This window comes from Schistocerca americana, chromosome X, assembly GCF_021461395.2.
Source record: "Schistocerca americana isolate TAMUIC-IGC-003095 chromosome X, iqSchAmer2.1, whole genome shotgun sequence".
NCBI lineage: Eukaryota > Metazoa > Arthropoda > Insecta > Orthoptera > Acrididae > Schistocerca > Schistocerca americana.
The window spans coordinates 137,077,104-137,084,216 of NC_060130.1; the positions used below are offsets into that span (position 1 = coordinate 137,077,104).

The 7,113-nt window shown below is 39.3% G+C and overlaps 1 non-coding gene across 1 annotated transcript; it reads right to left on the reverse strand.

Annotated features, from left to right (window-relative positions):
• Window positions 1-1,613: 1,613 nt before the first annotated feature.
• On the reverse strand, window positions 1,614-1,688 carry Trnat-ugu. The gene has a single exon. It is a non-coding gene; the product is annotated as a tRNA-Thr (tRNA).
• Window positions 1,689-7,113: the final 5,425 nt, after the last annotated feature.

A 7,113-nucleotide genomic window follows, 5' to 3' on the forward strand; every position in this document is an offset into this window, starting at 1 on the left:
GAGCTAATCTCACTGATGGATCCTTCGCCTGATAGCCTGGTTTCACATGAGGCAGCAATGTCGATATCTAATCTGACTATCTCATGGGTGAGAGTTGTTCTTTTTTCTAATCTGTTACCATTTAAGTCCATAATGTTCTGACATTCCATGTCCCAATACTCATAACCATATTGTTATACCTCGGTTTTCGTTCGCAGATTAGGAGTGACCGCTGGGTACAGATCACCAGCCAAGTGCAAGTGTAATTACCGATCTTTAGCACACCTTTTCTACACCCTTCCCCATTTGGAATGTGCAGTGGTTATCCAATAGGTCTGTCTAGTCCCAGATGCAGCACCAGATTGTTGAGTAGTCTCAGGAGTTCTCAGGAAGGCGACCATCACAACCTGCCACTAACGTGCAGGTCCAGACTAGCAGCTTCTATACTCGCTTAAGCATGCTAAGACCGTTCTTATTCCACTGTAATTCAACTTTGAGGACAATGCCAGGTAGAATTGCCAATCACATGATTTTATTTAAGGTGGATCTCTCTCTGCAAGGAAATATCCCACTCGCTATGATTCTGGAACCATTCATCACAGCAGACAGGTATGAACAAGTGATTTCAGACAACAGAACTGCAGCAAACTGCTGCAAGCTTAAGGACAGTAGAACAGCGTCTTTACAGCCAATTCTTGTGACTTGGTACCTTTTGGCTATACGATTGTTTGGAAACTCAGACGTGGAGCGTTCCTCTTCCTTCTGCTTTGCTGTTGGGCCTAGAGTGTAGGGGAAAAGGACTATGGAAAAGTATGTACTAAGAAATGTGACATTGTGAGACACCCTTCGTCAGTTTCATCCGCTGAGACATTTCCAGCTTGCGAGATCCTGCCAGTAGCTGCTGGCATAGCACTCAGCTTCACGCAAACTCATAAACCTCTCCACCCACAAAGTTAGTGCTACAATAAGGTGGTATCCTCTTGAGAGAAACATCTAAAAGTAGCATTCAGCGCTGTTTGGCATTAAATTACATTGCATTAATACTTGTCTATATATGACGGTAGTATCCGTTCCCGAAAGAACAGTTACCATGGATGACCATGCAGCTTTGCTAGAAATGAAATGATAATTAAATGGTCACCCTAGCTGCAAACAGACGTTGATGTACTTCATTGGGGACATGTTGAAAATGTGTGCCCCGACTGGGACTCGAACCCGGGATCTCCTGCTGACATGGCAGACGCTCTATCCATCTGAGCCACCGCGGGCACAGAGGATAGTGCGTCTGCAGGGACTTATCCCTTGCACGCTCCCCGTGAGATCCACATTCCCAACATGTCCACACCACTACATTCGTAGTGCGCCTAATAGATGTTTGCCCATCATACTCATTACTCATGGTAGATTAATCTACCAAGTCCCGTACGAGTTCGGGCATAGCGTGTGCATTCGCACAAGAAGGTCAATGGCCGGGAAGCCATATTTTAACTATATATGACGGTAGTATCTGTTCCCGAAAGGACAGTTACCGTGGATGACCATGCAGCTTTGCTAGAAATGAAATGATAATTAAATGGACACCCTAGCTGCGAACAGGCGTTGATGTACTTCATTGGGGACGTGTTGAAAATGTGTGCCCCGACCGGGACTCGAACCCGGGATCTCCTGCTTACATGGCAGACGCTCTATCCATCTGAGCCACCGCGGGCACAGAGGATAGTGCGTCTGCAGGGACTTATCCCTTGCACGCTCCCCGTGAGATCCACATTCCCAACATGTCCACACCACTACATTCGTAGTGCGCCTAATAGATGTTTGCCCATCATACTCATTACTCGTGGCAGATTAATCTACCAAGTCCCGTACGAGTTCGGGTTCGAGTCCCGGTCGGGGCACACATTTTCAACATGTCCCCAATGAAGTACATCAACGCCTGTTCGCAGCTAGGGTGTCCATTTAATTATCATTTCATTTCTAGCAAAGCTGCATGGTCATCCACGGTAACTGTTCTTTTGGGAACAGATACTACCGTCATATATAGTTAAAATATGGCTTCCCGGCCATTGACCTTCTTGTGCGAACGCACACGCTATGCCCGAACTCGTACGGGACTTGGTAGATTAATCTGCCACGAGTAATGAGTATGATGGGCAAACATCTATTAAGCGCACTACGAATGTAGTGGTGTGGACATGTTGGGAATGTGGATCTCACGGGGAGCGTGCAAGGGATAAGTCCCTGCAGACGTACTATCCTCTGTGCCCGCGGTGGCTCAGATGGATAGAGCGTCTGCCATGTAAGCAGGAGATCCTGGATTCGAGTCCCGGTCGTGGCACACATTTTCAACATGTCCCCAATGAAGTACATCAACGCCTGTTTGCAGCTAGGGTGTCCATTTAATTATCATTTCATTAATACTTGTTCCTTAGATCATGTATACAACATTTCATAATGATGTGCAGTGTGTCAGTTTAGCATAAGTTATGTTCGCATGATAATTTTTTTTCAGTTACTACTTTATATCTAAAAATTTCTCTATTAAGTGGAAGTAGTTGTTGTTCAGAAATTATTTTAATTTATTTTTAAGCCCTTGTTGGCTATCTATCAGACTTTTAATTCTATTTATTAAAGGACCAAAAATTTTTGTGGTAGCATAATTCAGCCCTTTCTGCCAAAATCAGATTTAACCCAGAATCGTGAAGATCATCATTTCTTCTAGTGTTGTGGCTATGAACTTTGCTATCATTTTTGAACTGGAATGGTTTATTAATAACAAGGTTCATAAGTGATTATAAGTATTGCGAGGGTACTGTGAATTTTCCGAGTTCCTTACATAAATATCTGCAAGGTGATATTCGGTGGGCTCCAGTTAGTATTCTGATTACACACTTTTCTGGAATGAATACTATTCCTCGATGAATTACCCCAAAATATGATGCCATATGAAAGCAGTGATGTGAAACTTTCCTCACCTCACTTTACTCCCCCTTATGTTACAACATTTGCTATAGCTGCATTTTTGTTAACTGGAAATCTATGTGGAATCATTTATTGAATTCGTGCTTCTTAACACTTAATAAATGTAAATCTGAAACAGAAACCACATACGAGTCTATTTAAATCGAAATAGTAATGATGGCCTGATATGACACAGTCAGAGGAAACATTTAATATCGACCAATACAAGAACAGGTAAACCCTAAAATCAAATATTCTCTTCATTACCGTCACTCAAACATTTTCTGCATTTATTGTGCAAAAGAAGTGCACTCATTGCATACAATAGCTGTTTTCCAGGTTAACATTGTTTGGGAGCCAAAGAATAGCATTCCATTCCACTGCAGAATATGCATTCAGTGCGTTTTTCTTCAGACCGTACATCTGAAGCACTGTCCTGTATTAAACATGTATCAGACTCCAAATAACAGGAATATTATAGTTTTGTGTTCTCCTCTTTTTGTTTTTCAAGAACAAAAATGTCACTTCTGCCTCCTTTGATTCCACTACAACATTCTTCTCTCTGAATTTTTTCAAACGTTCACTTATTTGGAGACAATATTTGTAATTAACAGATTCAGAAAATGACGATTTGACTAAATCTGGTGGCTCTTGATTAGATTTCTGATTTTGAGACTGGGCCAGATACCATGTAGACTCATATTCACTCTGTTGTTTGCATCTTGTACATCAGACTCCTGGCGTATAGCAAAGTCATTATCTCTAAGTATGAGTATTTGCTTGCTACATGGGAAGAGTCCCGTATTCCAGATGCTGTTTAAAACACTTTCCATTGTTACTGCTCACAAGTAGACCGCTCCAAATAACCTTGCAATCAAAAAGCAGATTACTGCTTGCCCTAGATTCGAGGGCGTCCATACAGTATGTGTATGTGTGGGAGAGGGGAGGGGCGGCTTGACCCGGCTTGCCTCCTGCCACTTATACTAAATTTATCTGCCCTTTTCACGTCTGGCGATAGGCTGGACTCTTTAGTTGCATCTAAAGTCTCTTAGGTTCATCTATTACAGGAAAATGTATTGAAGAGCGAGATTCTGATTCTCCATTATGACCACGGTCCGACTTACTGCCACAGCAGACTGGTGAGACTACACAGCAGCACAGCTCACTAGACGGGGTTTAATGTTATATAGGGAGCATACCATTGCCACAGCTCCGATAAACCCAGTTTGTGCTTTAGTATCGTTTGTTGTGGTATTCAATAGACCACTGCAGTTTCTAAATTAATCGTTGGGTTGTATTGGATTAATGATTTAATGTGCAGATAGAATATGGTAGCCCTCCCTCCACTTGCCAATCTTGTTAGTTGTCATCAGTGATTGAGTTTGTTTTCTCATAGAATGTTGATGCATGTACTTTGTAATTGGCGAATATAATAAGTAATCAGTTTATGTTTTATTGGCATTTTTATTTGAAGGTAGACATAGTTCCCTTCAATTCACTGATTTATTCTATTGATTGAATGGATAGTTGTATAGTAAGAGTACTGCAATTTCCCATCTTATGATTCTCTGTTAGGGCATTTCAAGATAGCAATTTCATTACGTAATTTATCGCCATGGAGTCTTAAGGGGAGTATGACGGAATCTGGGTAGGTCCATTACCCTGATAGGTTTCACAATCTCACACACTGCATGATATTGCAACATTAGTGAACTCCCCCAGAATAGGCACCTTTCCTTTGTATTCAGAGCATTTAGAATAATTACAGTATCATTTTGTGGTAAATTAAGAACGAAGTCAATTCATAACATAAACAGGTATTTTCTCAAATAAAATTCTAACTGCAGGAAGGCAAAGCATAGTACCATTCCATCATCTGACACCTATAGTTTGATACGCACAGGCCATAGTAATTATTAAATCAGGGAGAAAGGAACGATAATTTCCGTCGAAAACCATATTCTAATCTGGTCCTGTGAATTAAAAGGTCGTGTAATTTTGTATCTCCTTATCGTTTTTGGGCCATTATACACGCCCAACAGGACTTTTGTCTGGCAGAATTTGAATGCTGAATAACTAAAATTATTGTTACCAGCATATTTGTAATTTTACTTCCAGATCAAAATTTAATAACTCGTCATTAAACATTTATTCTCTCTTATTCAATTTCAACTTAATGATTTTTTCTGCTGCACCTGCTTTCCCATTCTGTCTGCTACTTCTGCGAATAATTTTATGGATAAAGACAAAACTTTACCTTCAGAAACTTAATTTGGATCTGACTGTTTTCGAAATTGAGACTGACAGTGAATTTTAGTGTTCCTGAACAAAAGGGCCAAATGATTTCCATTGAGCTTGGCACTTGCATTTGAAAATGTAATTTGAAAAAAAGTGTATCATTACCAGTTTCATTTGTGCCAAGGAACTGAATAATTATCCAATTATTTGCTTTCTCCAAAATCTGACATCCAAGCTTCCTCAAAGATATAATTTTACCACAAGTCTGACTGATCTAAAATCACTTATTGCTCAGAATAATAATATTCTCTCATGGCTATAAAACTGAATACCCTTAAAATAAGTTGGATGAATTTTGTTAAAAATGTTGTGAGTTTTTTGATACAGTTTTTATGAGCTTGTTCTACAATAGTTCTCTTAAAGACTACAAATAATTTGCTGCTGTGTTGTGCTCATGAAGACAAGATAAGCCACTATGAAGGCCATTGACACCTACCATGATGGGGAGAAAAAATATTGGCCAGATGGCGGAACCAATGAGTGACAGATAGGCACTTCAACTGTGAACTACTTGCACAGCTACACCAACACCTCCTTCAGCCTGCATCTAATGCTGCCAGTCAAATCATTACATATTTCGTGATAGCTTCCTCTTATACAGTATTTGGCAATTGGAGTCATATAACATCAAAACGAAAAATCATTTTACAACACTTATTTACAATGATCGCATTACTGCACTGAATTTGTACAAAAGTCATATTATATGTTATTTTATTATTAGTAACATACCATGAGTCGATTCATCAGTGCAGTAGAAGGAGTTGCCCACCAACAAATTATTTAGGCTCCTCTTAAACTGAACTTTATTAATAGTTGAATGTTTTATTACTGCTGGCTAGTTATTGGAAATGTGTATTCTTAAACAATGGACAAGTTTCTGAATCAAAATAAGTGACTTATTACTCTTATTTCTAGTACTGATTCCATGGATAGAGCTGTTGGTTTGAAAAAGAGATAATTTTTAATGTCAAATTTCATTAAGGAATAAATATATTGGGAAGAAGTAGTGAGTATCACTGGTTTTCTAAACAGGCCTCTGTAGGATGTTCTTGAGTTTACACCACAAATAATTCTTATTAGATGTTTTTAGACTTAGAGTTACCCCAAAGAAATAATCCTGTATGACATTATACAATGACAGTCAACAAATTGTGCTAGTTTTTTAATTTTTATATCACATATGTCTGACAACAGATCCACTCGAACAGGAATTTGTTAGGTGCTCAAGCAGTTCTGTGGTATGCTTCTCCCAGCTGAGTTTGTTATCAAGCTGTAATTATAAGGATTTAACGCTGTTATTCTATTTACTTAACATTTTATTTTAGGTATATACTGGCAGGAAACCTCTTACAAGTTCTAAACTGTATACAGTGTGTTTTATTCAAAGTTCAGTGACAAAGACTTGTCTAGGAACCATTTATTAATGTTCATGAAAATATCATTAACCGATCTTTCTAAGACTACACTTGCTTTCCTGTTTATTTCAATATTTTTATCATCTACAAACAAAACAAATTAGACATCTGGTAATGTAGTCACTGACATTCACAAGAAAAAGTTCATGCCCTGAGATGAATATTGTGGGACACCACATATAATTAGTTCCCAGTTGTATAATGGATGATAGAATAATACATTGAAAGTTTAGCGTCTTTCCTCCTTGCCTAGGGACGCCAGATGAAAGTTGATGTCAAGCCCTGAATCAAAATTGCGCAACGGATAACTGGGGAGAGGAGCTTGAGAGCGCTACCTAGAAAGCGTGTCCTTTCTGTACGATACTAGGCAAGGGGCTGGAGGGCTCACACACTGATGTGTGGGTCCCTGCATTCTATAGCTTTTATTTTAAATAAATTCCTTTAATACGACTTCTTTGTG